Here is a 19,740-nt window from a genome sequence, read left to right on the forward strand (position 1 = left end):
TTACCAATTATAGCCTTGTTCCATTCCTCTTGATGTGAATTATTAAGATATCCAATCATAAAATTACCCTGCTTCCCAGCAGCATCCAATTCAAAGCAGAGCCCTGCTTGCTTGAACCACCCCCAAAGCACCAACCACAAGCTCAAACCTGATACCTAAAATTCCTTTCTAGCATCTTCTTACCCAGATGCCCCGCACTGCCCATAAGCCCCACTACACATATGTTCTTGGTGTCCTATGGCTAATGAGCACTGACACCATAGATTTTGGAATATATCCTTCCAGGCATTTTTTTCTCTGACTATAGATATATCTTTATTTAAGAATGAAAAGGGGAATTCCCTGGAGGTCCAGTGGTTAGACTAACGCTTTCACTGCCGGGGCCCCAGGTTCGATCCCTGGTCAGGCAGCTAAGATCCTGCCAGCTGCATGGTGCAGCCAAATAATAATAATAATATAATAAAATGAAAATGAAAAGACTATAATTCTATTTTACGATCTGCTTTTTGTAAAATTAACAACCTCTTAAAGAAATTATTTTCAACAGCTGCATCTCCTGCTGTATGGGATGTTGTAGACCTGCTAACACCACTTTTTTTTAATTGGAGTATAATTGCTTAACAATGTTGTGTTAGTTTCTGCTGTACAACAAAATGAATCAGCTCTATGTATACATATATCCCCATATCCCCTCCCTCCCACCCTCCCTATCCCACCCCTCTAGGTCATCACAGAGCACCGAGCTGATCTCCCTGTGCTATACAGCAGGGAGATCAGATAGCTTCCCACTAGCTATCTGTTCTACACATGGTAGGGTATATATGTCCATGCTACTCTCCCAATTCGTCCCACCCTCCCCTTGCCCCCCCCTTGCCGTGTCCACAAGTGCATTGTCTACGTCTCTGTCTCTATTCCTGCCCTGAAAATAGGTTCATCAGTACCATTTTTCTAGATTCCGTATATATGCGTTAATATACGGTATTTGTTTTTCTCTTTCTGACTTACTTCACTCTGTGTGACAGACTCTAGGTCCAACCACATTGCTAAAATGACCCAATTTTGTTCCTTTTTATGGCTGAGTAATATTGCATTGTATATATGTACCACATCTTCTTTATCCATTCATCTGTCGATGGAAAAATAGGCTGCTTAATACCGCTTTCTACTTGGGTGATTCTGTGTCTCTTTAAGCCCTTTGATAGTAGGCTCATGTGCTCTTTTGATAGCCATGGGCTGCTGGCTCTGTTCAGAAAATCCTGAGAAGGGTCACCTCTTTGCCAGGCTTTGGTGCAGGGAGACCACAGATGAGGATGGAGATACTGTAACTGTTCTCCGTGGGGGCAGAGCCCAGGTCCTCTCAGGTGTGGCAGGAAAAGTTGTCACCAATGCAGAGCCAAGCTTCAGAGCTGGCCCTGAAAGGAGGTTCTCACTCTCCACCACACTCCCAAAGTGTCGCCCTCGCAAAGATCAGGGATGTGGAATACATTTTATCCTGAGCTTTCAGAACATCCATGGCCTGGGAGGGGATTCCGTCTGGGATAATCGAGCTTGGAAACGATTTTGGCAGATTTATGTTTTACTGGAAGTTTCTCCAGGGTGGTGTAATCAACAAAATTCTGAAACAGCAAGGTCAGTTCGGCTCCATTAATTAATTCAAAACAAGTCCATTAAATCAATGTCAGGGAATGGGCCTTGTTCTAGAGCAGTTTTCAAACTTTACTGTGCATCCCCAATCACATGGGGAGACTTACAACCTAGTCTTGATTCCATCAGGTGCGTCTGAGAGTCTGCATCACTAACAAGCTCCCAGTGATGCTGATGCTGCAGGAATAGCCAGGTCCTCACTGTCTGGCTGGCACTTACCCCTAAAGGTCTTCAGTAAGTTCACACTCAGTGCTTACCAACATGCGGGGAGAGTGTGATGATCACCAAATGACATATTAGACCTTTCTTCCCACCTTGGAGGAGTCTTCAGTTCCCTTCAAGGGATGAAGGTGCAGCTGGGCAAATGTCCTGCTCTCCAGACAGGAGTGTGGACACTATACCGGGGCGACGTCGGGTGGCCTAGACAGGGAGAGCTCCCACCTTCCCATAGCAGGCTTGATTGGGAGCTTAAACAGACCTGCTCCCAAAGAGCCCCCTTTCAAGGAGTGAATGACCCCAAGGCCCAGGAGCCCCCAGACTGGCACCCCCTGCCCATCTCTATGATTATCTCCAAATAAAAATTCATTATTCCAGGGCTTCCCTGGTGGCGCAGTGGTTGAGAGTCCGCCTGCCGATGCAGGGGACACGGGTTCGTGCCCCGGTCCGGGAGGATCCCACGTGTTGCAGAGCGGCTGGGCCCATGAGCCATGGCCGCTGAGCCTGCACGTCTGGAGACTGTGCTCTGCAACGGGAGAGGCCACAACAGTGAGAGGCCCGCGTACCACAAAATAATAAATAAATAAATACATACATACATACACACATAAATACATAAATACATACATAAATACATAAATAAATATTCATTATTCCAAACTGAAAGCTGAAAGCAAAAATAGGTTCTAAAAGAGGGAATTCCCTGGTGGTCCAGTGGTTAGGACGTGACTCTTTCACTGACGGGGCCCAGGTTCAATCCCTGGTCAGGGAACTAAGATCCTGCAAGTAGCACGGTGCAGCCAGAAAAAAAAGGGGGGGGAGGGTTCCTAAAGAGTATAGCTAACTTCATGATTGACAGATTCATGAAAGTTTACTAAGAGGAGGGAAAGCCAGCAATTTGGAGAGAAATCCCTTACCTCCTTGGGCAAGCCCTTCTCTCTTCCTCCTTCTGCTGTTGGACCCTTGCTCCGGTCCAGCTGGGCATTTCTCATACTTCCGGGCACTCCTCACTCCCTGCCACCACCTCTACCTCCACCTTGGTCCCTGACTGACCCTCTCAACTCAATAAGGACTACAGTTACAGAGGGGCCCATGAACAATATCTAGTGTAGTGGCCAGGCTTCTGGTGACTAAATTCTACATCAAGCAGTCCTGAGCTTCCATTTTCTTGACCCAGACCTGTGTGTCCAATATGGTAGCCACCAGCCACATGTGGCTTTTTAAATTTACATTAATTAAAATAAAATTCAGGGCTTCCCTGGTGGCACAGTGGTTAAGAATCCACCTGCCAACGCAGGGGACACTGGTTCGAGCCCTGGTCCGGGAAGGTCCCACATGCCGCAGAGCAACTAAGCCCGTGTACCACAACTACTGAGCCTGTGCTTTAGAGCCCGCGAGCCACAACTACTGAAGCCCACGGGCCTAGAGCCCGTGCTCCGCAACAAGAGAAGCCACTGAAATGAGATGCCCGCGCACTGCAAAGAAGAGTAGCCCCCGCTCGCCGCAACGAAAGCCCGCGTGCAGCAATGAAGACCCAACACAGCCAAAAATTCAGCTCTTCAGTTGCACAAGCCACATTCTAAGTGCTCAAGAGTCACAATTGACTCGTGGCTACTCTATTGGATGGCGCAATTATAACATTTCCATACTTGCAGAAAGTTCTATTGGACAGGGCTATCTAGATGTTTCTCACCAAAACCCAGCAAGGTCATAGGGTAGTTTTGTGTGTTTTAGGAAGAGGCATCCCTTCCTCAAGATACCTTACTGACCCCTGCAGAAAAAAAACAAGCGATAAATATTCATATCTACAACCATGCTGTATATGGCGCCCACCGTTGTGCAGTGCACAACCCACTCCATTGTACGCAGCAAGCTATGAAAGTCCTTCATTGATCCTTTGAGCTTCACTTCTCTCTGCCTTCACCACTTCAGACCATGGCCCCTTATCTTTTCCTTTCGGGGTGGGGATGGGCTGTAGTTTGCAATTGGTCCTTGTTATTAATTTCCTGTAGCTCCTGAAACAAATTACCACAAACTGGGTGGCTTAAAACAACAGAAATTAATTCTTCCATAGTTCTGGGAGCGAAAAATCCAAGGTCAAGGTGTCCTCAGGGCTGCACTCTCTCCAAAGTTTCCCTTCCAGCTTCTGGTGGCTCCAAGCTTTCTTTGGCTGCATAACTTCCATCTCTGCCTCTGTCTTCACATGACCTTCTCCTCTGTATTTCTGAATTCTCCTCTTCTGCTCTTTATAAGGACACCTGTCATTGGATTTGGGACACACCTGGATAATCCAGGATGACCTCATCTCGGGATTCTTAATTACATCTGCAAAGACCCTTTTTCAAAACAAGGTCACATTCACAGGTTTTGGGGGCTAGGACATGGACATATCTTTTGGGGGAGCCACCCATCAACCCACTAGAGTCCTTTGTATGAGTGTCTTAATTGCGACCTCTGAAACAGCAGGGAAGGGGGCAGGGCACCACCTTTAAAAGAATGACACAGCCAGCTGCATGGACATATATACACTACCAAATGTAAAATAGATACCTGGTGGGAAGCAGCCACATAGCACAGGGAGATCAGCACCGTGCTTTGTGTCTACCTAGAGGGGTGGGATAGGGAAGGTGGGAGGGAGACGCAAGAGGGAGGAGATACGGGGATATATGTATATGTATAGCTGGTTCACTTTGTTATATAGCAGAAACTAACACACCATTGTAAAGCAATTATACTCCAATTAAGATGTTAAAAATAAATAAACTACAGTAAGATACCAAAAAAAAGAAGAAAAAAAAAAGAAGGACATAGCAGGTTGAAGATATAACATAAACTGGTCAGAACCAACTAGATCCAAGGTGGCGGAAGATATGACTCCCAGTGGACCGTGAGCCTCATTATACGCTCATTGTAATACATTAGCATGATCAATGACACACCCACCGGCACCATGACAGCTCTGAGGCCGACCATAAAAGGCCAATAACTGGGCGGTGCCCAGTTCCTGGAAATCCACACCCCTTCTCCAAAATAGCTGGAATAATTCTCCCACTCATTAGCCTATGAAATTACCCAGCCCATAAAAACTATCCACACCATATTTCAGGGCCGCTTTTGCCTTTTGAGACAGACTGCATTCCGTCTATGGAATGTGTATCTCTCTCAATAAATCTACTTCTTACCTTTCACTTTGTCTCTAGCTGAATTCCTTCTGCGATGAGACACAAAGAACCTGAGCTTCATTAAGTCCTGAGACCATGTGTGTGATTTCAATTAAAAGACAGTGGGTTCAAGTCCCATCTGAGTTGTGCGGTTTCACCTCCATCTGGACATGTTCAGCATTTCTCTGACTGACGAGTTTGCCCCTGAACTAAACTGTTTGAACCCAAAGCCGAAGAAGCTCCGTCACCACCAGGAGATACGCCCCCTGCTGCAAGTGGGTCCCCCTTCGTTCAGTACAGTGGAGGGCGGCTTGCTCCTTCCCACCTCAGAACCATCTGTAGGGGTCCCTACACCTTCTCAGACATCAGGCACAGGTTCATCTCCATGTGAGAGTCTGCAGCCTTCCAGGTCCTCTCACACCACCCTATAAGGACGGCTCTGTTCAGCCACCGAGGCTTCAGGAGGACAGTACATTGATAAAGATGGGACTGGAGGGCTTCCCTGGTGGCCCAGTGGTTGAGAGTTCGCCTGCCGATGCAGGGGACAAGGGTTCGTGCCCCGGTCCGGGAAGATCCCACATCCCGCGGAGCGGCTAGGCCTGTGAGCCATGGCCGCTGAGCCTGCACGTCTGGAGCCTGTGCTCCGCAACGGGAAAGGCCACAACAGTGAGAGGCCCGCGTACCACAAAAAAAAAAAAAAAAAAAAAAGATGGGACTGGAGATGTTGAAGGGAAGAGATGAGAGAATCATCATAATAATAAAAATAATGATGGCTGCTAACACTAATACAGTACTTACGATGTACCAGCTACTATTTTAAGTCTTTTATGGCTGTTGACATTGTAATCCCAACAACTTTAGGCTGTAGATGCTCTAATCCCCATATCAGAGGTGAGGCATCTGAGGCAGAGATTAAGGAATGCGCCCAAGTATGAGACGGTTCAGAGCCAGGACGTGAACCCAGGCAGTCGGGCTCCAAGAGCCACACTCCAACAAGAGAAGACATTGCGTAGGCTGGACGTTTCTGGAGGCTTAGAGGAGCTGCAAGATGTGACAGAAGAAAGGTGTTTCTGAGAAATGCTACTGAGTCAATCCTCAGCAGAGGAGGTGCAAGTAGAGCTTGGAAGTCCTTTTTAATGTAGTTTGGTTAACAAATGTCTGGGAACAGGCTTTGAGCCAAGAGCCTGGGCCGTGTGGGGACCTGGCTGGTACTACCACGTCCAGCCTCCATCTCCTCCTGTGTTTCCGCATCCAGCCAATACACATGCATGAGTCAGTAAAGAAGTTCGGGACTTCCCTGGTGGCGCAGTGGTTGAGAATCCGCCTGCCAATGCGGGGGAAATGGGCTCGAGCCCTGCCGGGAAGATCCCACACGCCGCGGAGCAACTATGCCCGTGCGCTACTAAGCCAACTACTGACGCCTGCGCTTTGGAACCCACGAGCCGCAGCTACTGACGCCTGCGCTCTGGAGCCCGCGTACCGCAACGACTGACGCCTGCGCTCTGGAGCCCGCGGCACCGCAACGGCTGACGCCTGCGTTCTGGAGCCCGCGGCGCCGCAACGACTGACGCCTGCGCTCTGGAGCCCGCGGCGCCGCAACCACTGACGCCTGCGCTCTGGAGCCCGCGTGCCGCAACGACTGGCGCCTGCGCTCTGGAGCCCGCGTGCCGCAACGACTGACGCCTGCGCACCTAGAGCCCGTGCTCCGCAACAAGAGAAGCCACCGCGATGAGAAGCCCGCGCACCGCAACGAAGAGAAGACCCCGCTCGCCCCAACTAGAGAAAGCCCGTGAGCAGCAATGAAGACCCAACAGCAGCCAAAAATAAATGAATTAAATTAATAAATTTATTAAAAAATAAAATAAAATTTTAAAAAAGTGAGTTCATGATCAGAAGAAACAGAGCTCTCTCCCTTCCCTCTCAGCCCCCACTCTCTCCCTACCACACACAGACGTTTCTTTTCATCCTACTGTGAGGTGTTGAGGGGGAGGAATGGGGACCCAAGGTGGCGGGAGTGCCAGAGACTTGAGAAATGCCCAAGATAAGGAAGGCTTGAGCCCTCTGTGGGAGACATCTGAGGAGGGCTAAGGGGGCAGGGACAACTCAGAGTAACCCCTGGGGATGAGGGTGGGAGCATCATGGGGGCCTATATGTTCCAGTTTCACCAGACTCAACCAAGCACACAGGCTGGGTTCAAGAGGCTGGTTTTCAGCCTGTCAGGAATTACCAAATGAGCCCCACGAGAGTGGGGACTGGGGGCACTTCCCAACGTGCTGCCGAGAGCACCACAGCCTTGCCCAGCGCGTTCACTCAGCTCCGTGACAGGAGGGTTACGAGCCCAGGAGATGGGGGTCCTGGCGTGTCACAGAGAAGTACAGCTGTTTCCTTTCAGCATTATTTTCTAGTGGAAATTTCACAGTCATGAGCCAAGCTTGGGGGTAGTGGAGGGGGCTGGAACCTGACATAGTAGAAGAACAGAGTTGACAGTAGCTATATTTCCTCCTGAGCTAGATCAGGACTCTCCTGGGTAGCAAAGAGCAATAGAATGGGCCCAGGTTTAAGAATCAGAGTGGTCTCGGGACTTCCCTGGTGGTCCAGTGGTTAAGAATCTGCCTTCCAATGCAGGGAACGCAGGTTCAATCCCCGGTCAGGGAACTAAGATCCCACATGCCGCGGGGCAACTAAGCCTGCGCGCTCTAGATCCCACACACCACAAGTAGAGAGAAGCCGCACTGCTCAACGAAAGATCCCGCGTGCCACAACTAAGACCCGATACAGCCAAATAAATAAATACATAAATATTAAAAAAAAAAAAAAAGAATCAGAGTGGTCTGGCTGTGAGTTCTGAGACTAGCATTTTCTGTGTGACCTGAGGAAAGTTCCACAAACTCCCTGGGCCTCAGTTTCATCTTCTGTGAAAATGGGACTAAACGCACCTCACAAGAGATGCTTATCAAAGCCATGCTCTGCTCACAGGATGTCCTTCCTTCCTTCCTTTCTCAGCACTCCAGTGAGTGCTCCGGTCCAACATTCAAGCTGAAACTTCCCAGGGCAGGCCTGCCCCTTTTTCTCCTTCCTTCTTCCCTCCCTGTTCTCTGGGAAAGGACAGGAGAACAGCTGCCACACAGCCCTGGGAGGAAAGCCATGAGGAGACCTGCCCCTCAGCAGAGCTAGCATAGCAGGGGGCCTGCGAGGCTGGAGGGTCTGCAGCTCGCCCAGAGCCCTCAGGCAGGCAGGCTCCACTCACCTTCTGGGGAGAGACTGCTGGACTCTCTCACCCAGTGATTTCCCAGGGCTCCTGGGCAGCAGGTGCCCACACTTCCCCTCCCTAGGTTACCTGTGGGCAGCACACAAATAACTAGTCACCCAGCTAATGCCCAGGGATTGGCACTTCAGCCTTGCAGGAAAGGCCCGTGGGTATTCGATGATCTCAACCCCAGAGAATGTGGGGAAATTCAGCCAGCGTGAGCAGGGCTGACAGAGGCAGACCTGAAGGAGAGGTCAGTGCAGGCTGGGGCGTTTACAGGGTCAGCTCAGGTGTGGCTCAGTGTTACTATACCCCGGGGGGTCAGGGTGACCTCTCAAGACTGCGGGAGGTGGCCCGGCGTGTGGTCTGGGAGCCCTGGTGCACTTGTAGATGTGTTGGCAGCTGCCAGAAGGCTGAATTGTTTCCAGGTTGTTTTCAAGGCTTCCTTCTGCAGCTGTTGGGCCCTGCCTGTTCCCTCCAGGGAGATCTCTGAGAAGAGGCTCAGGGCCTTTTCCCAGGGCCCTACACGGCAGCCCTGGAGCTGTAGGCCTGGTCTCCCTGGAGTCCCCGACACGAGGCGTATGCCTGCCAGACTCTTTTCCAGAAGTCACTTCTCTGCCTTCCCCTACTGGGGTGGATAGAGGCCCACATGAGGTTGCCAGATTGAGCCAAAGAAAATACATGATGGCCGGTTCAATTTAAATCTCAGATAAATGACAAATAATTTTTTAGTAGAGGCATGTCCCATGCAATATTCAGAACATGGTTTTATACTAACAAAATATTCGTTGTTTTATCTGGAATTCAAATGTAACAGGCCATCTTGTATTTTATCTGGCAACCCTGGCCTCACCTCATTCTTTAAATTTTAAGAATGTCCCTCTTCTCTGCTTCTTATCTATGGGAAGATAACTGAGCATCAGGGCACATGCGAGGCATTGGTATTTTTCATGTTATTGTAGATATTAACCTGGTTTTAAAACTCTGGAACACTACTGATGTTTGCATACATTTCTGAAGCTGATGTATCTTATTAACTCTGTATTTCACAGTGACCTACTGTAATGAAAACCTCCAAAAAAATGAAAATAAAAACCTCTAGTGGAAAATTTCTTTTCCTTCACGTTTCTTTCTTATTTTTGTTACCCTTGTATGTTTTGGAAACAGCCTGCCAGTATATAGGAAACCACGCTATCCTTACCTTATTATCAAAGCTGTTGAGGAAAATACTCTACCTTTGTCTTCTGTTCGTTTTAAGAAAAGCCCAGCTACCTCCTTGTCCCCTATTTCCCTTTGGAGAGGGAAGCTGCTAGGCTGGTCCCAGCTTTCTCGAGAGGAGGGCTGACTGGTGAATGACAAGACACCCCTGGTGTATGGACACTCTTGAAATTATACTCTGGATTGGAGTGTATGAGGTTCAAGGCCCAATCCTAAGGGCCAGGGCCTCAGAAGGTCTCCAGGTGAACATGCTTGGGGCTGCGGAAATATGTCCCATCACTTTTGTCTCCTACTGCCCCCTTTCCCACATTTCCCCCCCAAAGTATTAGAAACAGCAATGTTCCAACGTCCAGAGTTGCAGGAGTAGGGTGTGGCCAAGGCTTCCCCCAGGGCAGGCACAGAGGTCCCAGGTCTCTGCCTCTGGCTATGTGTCAGGGATCTGAACCACTTTCCAAATGCACCTCAACACGGAGGGTCTGCCCTGGCAGCCACCCGGCCCCTCCAAGGCCCAGCTGTTCCTCCAGGTCACTGGGGAAGAACTTTTGGGAACATCTGGCCCTCTCCAGGCAGCACCTTGGCAAGGGCCCAGTTTGGGCTCTCCCTGCCTCTCAGGAGAGCCAGCCCCTGCCCAGCCCCCTGCATCCTGGACGTAGGCCGTCCTCAGCCACGCCAGGCAGGACCTCCTGGGCCAGTCCTGCAGCACCCCAGCTGCAGGCTCCCCCCTCCCCCTCCTTCCTGCCTCTCCCCACGCCTCTCTCTCCCAGGATTCCCGAGGACTTTGTCAAGGTGCCTCAGGCCAACATCACACCCACCTTGGCTCAGACAGTGTGAGACAATGTATATGCCATCCAGGGGTGGCTCCAGTGAGCTCCCAGGTTGACATCTGGGCAATGGCTTAATAGCACTCACCCACCTGCCCTAAAGCCTGGCTTCCATCTCTCATCATCTTCTTCCATCACTGTGCTCTTAGGGAGCACGGTGGCTAAGCTCTCAGTCTCAGATTGAAATGGCTGGTATCTAATACTGGCCCTCTCACCTAGTAGCTAAGTTACTTAACTTCTCTGTACCTCAGTTCTCTCATCTGTGAAAGGGGCTAATCATCATTGCTATTTCATAAGGCTGTTGTGAGGATTAAATGAGGCAATGCATGTAAGGAGCTTAGAAAATCTCCTGGCACACAGTAAATGCTTACTAAATGTTAGTTGTTTGCTATTATGTAGACTGGCCAGATGTCCTCTGTGGTCACCCACATTTGGTCTCTGCAGTGGGCAGCACACAATACCAGGCATTAAAGGGCAGACGAGACATTGATGCTGTTGTTCTCATTCCATGCTTTTGGGTCCCCTTGGAGAAAATCTGAAAGCACCTGCATAATAGATTTCTCGTGTTTTGTGGCCACCTTTGCATGAATCCTTTGAATGCGCTTCCTATGTTTGGGTAAGATCCCACATTAGATGTCCATCCTCCCCAAGGTAAGAAGCCAGAAACTCAATTTCCCAGCCTGCCTTGCAGTGGGGCACAGATTCATGACCCAGGTTCCACCCATCAGATGTATTCACGAGAGACCTTGAGGAAGCAGGAGCCTGCAGGCACCTCAAAGGCAAATAACTCTCCTCCATACTTTCCTGCACTTCTCCATAGAGGCTGTTATGGCTTGAATTATGTCCACCCTCAAAAAAAGAAGACATGTCGGAGTCCTAACCCTTAGTAGCTCAGAATGTGACCTTTGTTGAAGATAAAGTCTTTCCAGAGATGATCAAGTTAATGAGGTCATTAGGGTGGGCTCTAATTTAACACCATTGGTGTCTTTATAAAAAGGGGAAATTTGGGTCTTCCCTGGTGGTGCAGTGGTTGAGAGTCCGCCTGCCGATGCAGGGGACACGGGTTCGTGCCCCAGTCCGGGAAGATCCCACATGCCACGGAGCGGCTGGGCCCGTGAGCCATGGCCGCTGAGCCTGCGCGTCCGGAGCCTGTGCTCCGCAACGGGAGAGGCCGCAGCAGTGAGAGGTCCACGTACCGCAAAAAAAAAGAGGGGGGGGGCGGAAATTTGGATAAAGAGACACAAAGGGAGAACACCATGTGAAGATGCAGGCAGAAGTTGGGGTGCTGCAGCTGTACATCAAGGAACACCAAAGATTGCCAGCACCCACCAGAAGTGAGGGGAAAGGCCTGGAACAGACTTGCCCTTACAGGCCTCACAGCCTCTCAGAGGGAACCAACCCTGCCCAGACCTTGATCCTGGATTTCTAATCTCTAGAACTGTGAGAAAATACATTTCTGTTGCTTAAGCCACCCAATCTGTGGTACTCTGTTACAGCAGCCCTAGGAAACAAATGCAGAGGAGAAGCGCCTATGCTTCTGTGTCAAACGTAAGCTCTTAAGAGCAGGAAATTTTGTCTGTTTTATTTGCTGGCACCTAGATGGTGCCCAAGAAATATATGTTCAATAAATGAATGTCCTCGGGACTTCCCTGGTGGTGCAATGGTTAAGAATGCAGGGGACACGGGTTCGAGCCCTGGTCCAGGAAGATCCCACATGCTGTGGAGCCACTAAGCCCGTGCGCGCACAACTACTGAGCCTGCTCTCTAGAGCCCGCAAGCCACAACTACTGACGCCTGCGCACCTAGAGCCCGTGCTCCGCAACAAGAGAAGCCACCGCAATGAGAAGCCGGCGCACCGCAATGAAGAGTAGCCCCCGCTCGCCCCAACTAGAGAAAGCCCGTGAGCAGCAATGAAGACCCAACAGCAGCCAAAAATAAATAAATACATTTTAAGGGAAAAAAAAATAAATGAATGTCTTCTTCATAGTTCACAGCCTCTTTCCCAGAGGAAGAAAAGGCAGTTGCCCAATGTCCTGTGGAGTTAAGCGGCCCCTCTCCATCCTCATGTGCAGACCAGAGCATAATGAGGACTGAAGTCACCCATCCAGATGGGTCACAGGGGCTCTGCCCAGCAGGGTTCAGCCTACAGGCCACACCCAGCACTGTCTGGGAATGGGCCTCCTTTGTGTTAGGAAACGTGAGCCTCCCAGATTGCACACGGGGCTGGGTGTGTCCCGCACAGAGAGCCCTTTGTGTCTGGGAGAACGTTGGCCCCGTTTGTTCTGGCGGATGTCCAGGCACTGCCCACCTGCAGCCGTCCCACCCCGGGGCTCCCTGCCTTTCCTCTCCAGCTGCACTTCCTTTCCTCATGGGGTGCAGCCACCCTACTGAGGGCAGGGCACTAGGGAGGAGGCCTGGGCTTTGCCAGAAGGGCGACCCTGGGAGCCCCTGGCTGGAGACCAGGGTGACTCCAAGGACAGCTGTCACGGAGAAGAGAGGGCTCTGGGACAGACCCACAGGCTGGGCAGGCTGACAGAGCAGGGGCTGCTGACAGACCCACCCTGGGGCACCAGGTGCCTGGAGAGAGCGCCAGGCAGAAAAGCCCTTCCTGCTCATCCTGCCTGGGTAGGGTGGCAGACAGCATAAGCTGGCTTGCTGCTGGGGAGACACTATCACTGAAGGTCCACGATTATAATTGCAACTGTTCGTGTTCCTTTAAAAATTAAATTGGAAAAAAAAAAAAAAAAAAAAAACCCCAAGAAATCTCATGCTTGTCAGAACCTTCCTCCCCCGCTGTCGGCTCCCATTATGAATCCGTGGCATCTTCTGCTGAGAGTTAATTACATGTTGTATGAAAGCTACAGGGCTTCCTTTTACAGTTTTTCCTCCTTGATGGGTCCTAACCCTTTTGGCTGCCTTCCTCTGCTCCCTCCCTCCCCATGCCGCAGGGAAGAAGGCACAACTGGCCTGACCTCCTGCCCTGTGCTCCCCAGAGCCCGACTCTCAGCCCCACTACTCGGGCCTCCCTGAGTTGGTGAGCTGACGACAGCCCTGCCCATCCAGGTCTCATTTCCCACCGCGGGGCGATCCGGTACTGCCAGAGCCCTGGGGATTATGACACAGCACAAGTGGAAGGTGTTATTAAAAGGGGCCACGCACTTCACCCACCTCCTGTGGCCCTCTTCCCGCCCAAACAGCGCGGATCAGGTGCGGGGTCCTGCAGCCTGAAGCCATCTATTCTACGAGAGGGCGAGAGGGCGCAGAGCGGGGATATGGTCCCTGCCAGGAGGCTAGATGCCCTTTTTTCTTACAGCTCCCACCTGGAGCTGTCTTCATTCTCAGGATGGCTCATCTTTTCTCCTAGGAGGCTGTGACCACCTCCAGAAGCAACAAGTGTGGACTAATACCCTGAATTATTGCCTCTTTGCGGTGTTGAATTTCACCTACTGACGAGATGGCTGAAATTGCACAGCTGCTGCCCCTCCCCCAACCCAGCAGTTACAGCTCCCCTGAGTCTGGACAAGTCACAGCCCCAGAGGGCTGGGAGGGCTTTCTCAGCCAGCTCCTGCTCTGAGCCAGCACACACCTCAAAGTGGAGAACTTTCTACTGTCCTCTGATAGCGCTCCCCTAAACCAGTCAATAAAGGACACCTCAGGTTGTGAGTTAAAAGTAATCATGTCTATAATTACGATTCTCAACTAACGGCACGTGGAATATCCACTTGTCAATAGGGTAAAGCTTTCCCTGTGGGCTGATGTCCTCCTGCAGCTACTCAATTCCAACCTAGGGTAGAGTCTGGGAATGTTAACTCGTTTTAATTATTAGCCTAATGTAAATTAGGAAACACAGCCTGCTGTTACTGAGTTCCAAAATATAATACAATTATGAATTTTCTATTCTTTTGAATATGTTTTGCAGCTTCCCGTCTTAGGCACAACCAAGAATGAACTTTATAAAGAGAATAATTTCTCTTCAAAGCAAAAGTGACTGATGTGAGAAACCATGCTGGATTACTGATGAGTGGGTTGTCCACAGCCTCTAAGGCAAGGAGAATTCAAACTCAAGTGTGCAGAGCCTGTAAGAATGCAAATTCCTGGGCCCTGCGCCCAGAGATCCTGATTTAGTAGGCCTAGGGTTGGGCCTAGAATTCTGCATTTTTAAATAAGCATCATGGGTAATTCTGAGGCAAGGAGCCATCCAACTACATGCTGAGAAACTCTAGAGGGTTACGGCTATGGCTTATAAACACAGAAATCAGCTGGACACCCAGCAGCTGCTACTCTCCTCCCAGCCAGAACGTCCCTGGAATGTATATTCCAGGAAACTATTTATATATCTATTTTAAAAATAACATTAGGGTTTTTTCTCCTTGGTTATAAAGCTAATGCAGAGAATATATATAATGCCATAATAATAATTTTTTAAAATCACTCATAATCTCTCACAAGAAGGGGGGAGACTTCTAACATTATGTTGATGTTTTTCTTCCTTGTATATTTTTTATAAAGTTGACAAAATATAGACTATATCATTTTATTTCATTTTTTTCCCATGTTACAAATTTTTTTCTGGAAATATCATTTCTAAAGGCTATATAACACCCCCCCCTCATGTAGATGTGGCTTATTTTAATAACCATCCCTAACTGCTGGACATTGAAGTTGTTTCTAATAATTATTATAAACAACATTGAGATGAATACCTCTGTGCATAAGGTTTTTTTTTTTTTTTTTTTTCTTTTTGCGGTATGCGGGCCTCTCACTGTCGTGGCCTCTCCCGTTGCGGAGCACAGGCTCCGGATGCGCAGGCCCAGCGGCCATGGCTCACGGGCCCAGCTGCTCCGCGGCATATGGGATCCTCCCAGATCGGGGCACGAACCCGTATCCCCTGCATCGGCAGGCGGACTCTCAACCACTGCGCCACCAGGGAGGCCCTGTGCATAAGGTTTTATCAACATTTTTGATGACTTCCTACAGCTGGATTCCTAGTTGTGAATCACTGGATTAAAGGATATGAATGTTTCTGAGGTTCCTGATAGATGGACTGCCAACTTGCTGTCCCAATTTGCTCCCTTGCTGGCACAGGGCAGAATGCCCATGTTGACAACCTTCTCAGCCTGTGCGGCAGCCTGTTTATCAAAGGTATCGCTCTCACCATATGTTATGGGTTGAATTGTTTTCCCTAAAAAAGATACTGTAAAATCCTAATCCCCCAGTACCTGTGGATGTGACCTTATTTGGAAACAGGGTCTTTGCAGGTGTAACAAGTTAAGAAGAGGCTATTAGGGTGGGCCCTTATCCAGAATGACTGGGGTTCTAATAAAGAGGAGATTGCCGTATGAAGACGCACATAGAACACCACAGGCTAACAGAGGCAGAGATTGGAGTGATGTAGCTGCAGGCCAAGGAATGCCAAGGATTGCCAGCTGTCTGAAGCTAGGAAGCTAGGAAGAGCCAAGGAAGGAGTCCACCCAGAGTCTCAGAGGGAGCAGGGCCCTGCTGATACCTTGATTTCAAACCTCCAGCCTCCAGGACTCTGAGCAAATGCATTTCTGTTGTTTCGAGATACCCAGTTTGTGGTGCTTGGTTATGCAGTCCTAGGAGACTAATATACCATATGTTCCCTGGATTGGTGTCAGATGCACCAGAAAGAGCTGAGGTGAGGTGCAAAGGACAGTTCTTACTCCCTCTCCAAAGGATGTCCAATGCAGCCCATTAATCTGTCCTTCCTGGGAACCTTACCTGCTCCCATTCACAGGAGCAAGAGTCCAGGGCCCGGCATGTGGCTCTGGGACCCATCAAACACTAGAGCAGGGTCTGGTTTATGTTTTCCCTCAGGGTAACATCTAACACGGTCAAGGGGCACACAAAATATAAACTTTGCATTTGTCTTCAAACTCTTGGATTTGACTCAATGAATAAGTATTTATTAGGCTCTTTCAACACCTCCTGCACTAAAGGCTCATTCAGCAGCTCAGACATGCCAGTGTCTGGGCAAAGGTCATCTTTGTCACTGATTAGGCTTCAGAATGATTCATTATCAGGTTTCTCTCAGGCCTGAAACCCACGATTGGTTAGCAGATTGTGCTGCTCTTAAATTCCTTACCTCTCCTAGAGATGTTGGTCTTTGCTCCAGTGGCTTCTGAAAAAGAGCTCAACACTCTCTCAGTTTGACCTTCTTGACCCTGGACAGAACCTAAACCTAAAGAAGCCCAATGGAGAAGATTACACACTTAAGGAAGTTGTTATCCCAACAGTTAGAAAGTCCAAAACATTTTAAGCTACCCTTTACTGAGCACCCACCAAGTGTCAATTACCTCCTCTGGTCCTCACAAGAGCCCTAAGAGGTAGGTATAAGGATCTCTATTTTACAGGAGAAGAAACCAAGGCACAGACAGATCAGCAGGTGGCCCAAGGTAGCAGAGCTCAGACACGGCAGAGCCAGAGACGGAACCAGATTTTCTGACACACAGTCCCCCGCTCTCTGCTCCATTACGTGGTCAAGGATGGCTGGAGAAGGTCAGCTTTTCAGTGGAGTGATAAACACTACCAAGGGATGCCAGATGTTTTGAGGAGTTACGCCAAATCTTTTGAGGCAGATATTCCTCGTTCGGATCAATTTCATCTCCAACTTTTCTGGCATCTGCAGTAATTCAGAACTTTGTTATACGACCCCTGAAAATAGTCTAATCTCTGCTAATTCATCTAATTTTGTATCTCACTTTCAATATATCTATTCCTCAGAAGTTGCAAGGAAAATGAGCCCTCTAAATACATACCAGGAATCTCATATTTAATGGTATGCTTTGAAAAAAGTTTTGTGAAGGGTTGTAGCCCTTATTTTTTGTATGACTGTGGCTTTACCCATGACATGTTAGCTTCAGTTGGGTCCACCTGCATTCCTGGATGTGCAGGCACACACGACGGGCTGGCTGGCTTTAGTGAAGTACACTTAGGTGCCATCGACCCTTTGCCCTAGTTCCAGCTGCTAAGGGAAGGTGCAGCTCTCCCTGCTGAACAGCTGCCAGGTGTCAATCAGGGTAACAAGCCAGGGTCCCAGAGGCTGGGCAGAACCGTCAGGCAAAGAGCAGGTTGGGTCAAAACCCAGGAAGAAGCTCTCGTGGAAGCAGCAGACACAGCAAACAGGAAGTGCCCTCAGACACAAAGGAGGCTATCAGGCCAAGCGTGGGGCAGAGGAGGGCAGAGTTGACAGCTAATTCACTTCCCCAGGAGTTCCACCAAGTGCGAGTTGCAAAGATGAAACTCTGGGCCTCCCAGTAGGCCTCTGGGTAGAGAGGGAAGTTGAAGACAGCAAAATCTCTCAGGCCAAGCAAAGCATGGTAAGGGTTACAGTGCTGGTGTGGAGGGCTACAAGTCCACAGATTGTGGAATGGCAGAAAAGAGCTTCACCCAGATCGTGATAACTGTCTCTCTGACAGATACATGAGAAATCAGAATTTGAAACAGTGGAGGAAGCAGCCTCTACCAAGAGAGTTCTCAGCATGAAAAAAAAAGTGGAAGTTGGGGGTTGCAGTGTTTGTGGCTTAAGTATCCGGCCACAGACCCCATTCTGCACCTGGCCTTAGCCTCCTAGGATAACCCCCACTGGTCCAGCCCACCAACTTCCCCGAAGGGCAACCACACAGGGCCCAGGACCTCCTGCTACTAACACTTTCCATACTGATCCCCAGCCAGTATTTCTGCCCTTTGACGTCACAGGGCTCTGCATCTTGTCCCACCTCAGCAAATTAGACCCCCTGGCTTCCCAAGAGCTGTTATTTTTAGCTCTTCTACAGAGGCCTGGAATACAGAGCTTCCCAGAAGTCTGGCTCAATGCTATTTTGACCTGGCAGGAATGAGCCACCCATCCACACACTTGGGAGAAGGCTGCCCAAGGAGAAGGGGGCCGGGAGCCCTTGCTCTGCCTGAGTTTGAATGGGGGTCACATGGGGCAAAAGGCAGCTCACGTGGTCCTGTGAGGCCATACTGACAAACAGCTCTGGACAGATCCGGATGGGTTTGGTTCACCCAGCTGTTGTGCTACCTCTGCCTGCAAGATGAGACACGACACCCCCTCCATGGGCTGGCATCACTTGTCGAGCCGTGGCTTTGGAAAGAACAGCAAGTCAAATCCCGGAAACAGACTGAGAATAAATTGCAGCTGGAGGCCCACTAATGGCAGTTGTGTCTTGCTCATCCTGGGGGTCAAGGGAGGGTGGGGTGAGGTGGGATGGAGTGGGAGAGGAGGAAACCCAGGTGCCTGTGGAGCTTTGCTGCCTTTCTGTCTTCCTGGCTCCTCTCCCTTCTGACAAGGGCAGAGAAAACTGTCAGGGTTAAGGAAGCTTCTAGGTGCCGCTTAGGCCACTGCAGGTGGGTGCTTTTTAAAGGGTCTTTTGCCCTTCTTGAGCATCCTAGAGCCACAGGAGGCAGCCTCTCAAAGTGGGTGCTCCACACGGACAGTGGCAGACCAGAGCACCCAGAGGCTCCAGCCTCTTACTCAGAGGAAGAAGCCCAGGCTCCACATTCCTTCCTGCAGCGAATCCATTTTCTTTCCTCTGAGGATTCTGGCCTGATTCCTCGGGTAGTAGGAAACTCACCTTTCCAAGGACTGCAGTTATGTCCTTGGCATGTTCTTAAAATTCTTCTTCCTTCTTTTTACGCCTCCTTCCTTCTTCCTACTACTCCCGCCTTCACTGGGCAGCCACCCACCCTCAACTTACTCAGCCTCTCCAGTTCTTTGACCCTTGGACAGACATCCTCTTTGAGGGGTGGGAGGTGGATGTGCCTCCAGCCCTAACCCCATCCCACCGCGGTCAGCGGAGGCCACTGGGTTAGGCCAGTGCATTTCTTCAGGTCCAACCCTAAGCAGGCAGGGCCAGCCCTCCAGGCTTGGCCAGAGCTGCTCCCATCAAACGGATCTGGGCCTCGTTCTCCAGACACGAACGTTCCCTGGTGGCCTGGGGCCGAGCGTGTCCACCCGCGGTTCTTCTCCTCCCCCAGAAACGTGGCCTGGGGCCTTTCCCAGCAAGGGCCTCTCCCACCCCCAAGCCACCCACCCAGCGCCGGCTCCAGCACGTGGCTCCGGGCGCAGGTTCCCTCCCCGCCCCGGCAGCTCCGCAGGGCGGTTTTCACCCTCTCGGTTCCCCTACCCCCCGTGACTTCTTGTAAAAAGCTCCTCTGGTCCCCACCCACCTCCACCCTCCCGCGGATGCCAGCCCCGGCCAGCCCCGCACCGCCTCCCCCGGAGGCAGCGCTCTCTCCCAGCCCCTGGCAGCGGGCTCAGCTTCGGAAACTGTTGACTCAGAGGGTGGCCGGGCGGCCAGCGTCTGATGTCAGCTTGGATTGGGGCCAGGGGAGCCGAGGGGCCGGGGGAGGAGGGTGCCGGAGGCGGGCGGGAGCGGGAGGCGCGGGAGAGGCGGGAGGCAGGAGGCGC

The 19,740-nt window shown here is 50.4% G+C and overlaps 1 long non-coding RNA gene across 1 annotated transcript; it reads right to left on the reverse strand.

Annotated features, from left to right (window-relative positions):
* Positions 1-879: 879 nt before the first annotated feature.
* LOC132500859 (uncharacterized) lies at positions 880-19,339 on the reverse strand. The gene is made up of 3 exons (XR_009534087.1): positions 18,905-19,339; positions 16,414-16,509; positions 880-2,386 (listed from the first exon to the last, which is right to left on the reverse strand). It is a non-coding gene; the product is annotated as an uncharacterized LOC132500859 (long non-coding RNA).
* Between the last annotated feature and the right edge of the window lie 401 nt (positions 19,340-19,740).

The sequence above is a fragment of the Mesoplodon densirostris genome, chromosome 13 (assembly GCF_025265405.1).
Source record: "Mesoplodon densirostris isolate mMesDen1 chromosome 13, mMesDen1 primary haplotype, whole genome shotgun sequence".
NCBI lineage: Eukaryota > Metazoa > Chordata > Mammalia > Artiodactyla > Ziphiidae > Mesoplodon > Mesoplodon densirostris.